Source organism: Palaemon carinicauda, chromosome 14, assembly GCF_036898095.1.
Source record: "Palaemon carinicauda isolate YSFRI2023 chromosome 14, ASM3689809v2, whole genome shotgun sequence".
Taxonomy (NCBI): Eukaryota; Metazoa; Arthropoda; class Malacostraca; order Decapoda; family Palaemonidae; genus Palaemon; species Palaemon carinicauda.
The window spans coordinates 33,197,499-33,199,462 of NC_090738.1; positions in this window are offsets into that span (position 1 = coordinate 33,197,499).

Here is a 1,964-nt window from a genome sequence, read left to right on the forward strand (position 1 = left end):
TACTTGATAACGGTATATAATACGTCCATGAAATGTTTACTAACTCTCTCTCTCTCTCTCTCTCTCTCTCTCTCTCTCTCTCTCTCTCTCTCTCTCTCTCTTTCAGTCTTTATTATTCTAAACTTAGCTACTTGATAATGGTATATAATACTTCAAAGAAATGTTTACTAACTCTCTCTCTCTCTCTCTCTCTCTCTCTCTCTCTCTCTCTCTCTCTCTCTCTCTCTCCTCTCTCTCTCTCTTTATTATTCTAAACCTAGCTACTTGATAACGGTATATAATACGTCCATGAAATGTTTACTCTCTCTCTCTCTCTCTCTCTCTCTCTCTCTCTCTCTCTCTCTCTCTCTCTCTCTCAGTTCCATCTCTGACCCTCCCTTTCATACCCCCCAAATGACCCCCTCCAACCATCACCTTCCCCTTCTCACATCAAAAACTCAATAATCTTCAGGTAGTGGTGTTTGGGGGAAGATGGGTGGTTAAGGGCGTAACCCTCTAATACTCCTGGATACAAGTGGGCGGATGAAGGCGTAACGTAATCTAGCTTCAGGTAGGGATGGGCGGGGTGGGTGGGACCTCATCAGCACCCAAGGAGAAAGTGGGAGGGAGGGGGAGGGACGAGAAATTTTTACGCTGGGGAAGTTATAGGACGCGGACGAATGCGATGGGAAGGTGAGAGAGAGAGAGAGAGAGAGAGAGAGAGAGAGAGAGAGAGAGAGAGAGAATATTATCTTAAATTTTCTAATAATTCATATGTTCTTGGATAATCCATCAGGGGGTAAACAAGCGCAAAACTACTACTACTACTACTACTAATACTGCTACTACTACTACTACTACTACTACTATTACTACTACTACTACTACTACTACTACTACTACTACGAGAGAGAGAGAGAGAGAGAGAGAGAGAGAGAGAGAGAGAGAGAGAGAGAGAGAGAGAGAGAGAGAGAATATTATCTTAAATTTTCTAATAATTCATAAGTTCTTGGATAATCCATCAGAGGGTAAACAAGAGTAAAACTACTACTACTACTAATACTGCTACTACTACTACTACTACTACTACTACTACGAGAGAGAGAGAGAGAGAGAGAGAGAGAGAGAGAGAGAGAGAGAGAGAGAGAGAGAGAGAGATATATTATCTTGAATTTTCTAATAATTCAAACTACAAGAAAAAAAAATTACATAATTCTGCTCGCTGAACAATGAGGCATAACAAAGTACAGTAAAGAAATAACAAATATCTTTGTGAATGTAAATGGTGAAATATCTTGGGTGGAAACCTTTTTCTTCGCCAAATTTATATATAATCAAATTATCAATAAAATTAATCTTAACCTTTTTTTTTTTTACGGCATTTGAATTCAAGTCATTCAGTTTTTCAATCAGGTAAAATATAACAGAAAGTTTATAACTGTCGAAGAATACAGTGATGATAAATGTTAGGCCTCAGTAAAAATAACTGTATTGGAAATCTGTTCTCCCAGTAACAACACGTATGTAGTCTTACAGCATGTCATTCTTTTAAACGTTAAAAACCGTGAAAAACACACACAAAAACGTTAAAAACGTATAACATGCATGGAAAAACGTCAAAAAAACCGCAAAAAAGCAGCGGGAAAACGTTAAAAAACGCGCGAAAAACACCGGAAAACGTTAAAAAACCCGCGAAAACTCAGACTGTGAGAATATTTAATTTTTTAAGATAACAACTTACAAGATGAAGTAAAATCTGTGATACTGCGTTTCCGCAAAGTACCTCACACACAATATATATTCTTCAGACAAGTGTAATATACTTTCTCCTAAAAGATGAAATAACTATTTCCTAAATGATACAGATATCTTAATTCAGGACAAGTATCTATACACTGCTTATGGGAACAATCTTTACTCTTGATAATAAACCAATATCAGATATGGAAAGTAGTCTACATTATCTTACTCTTATTGGCCGAGTT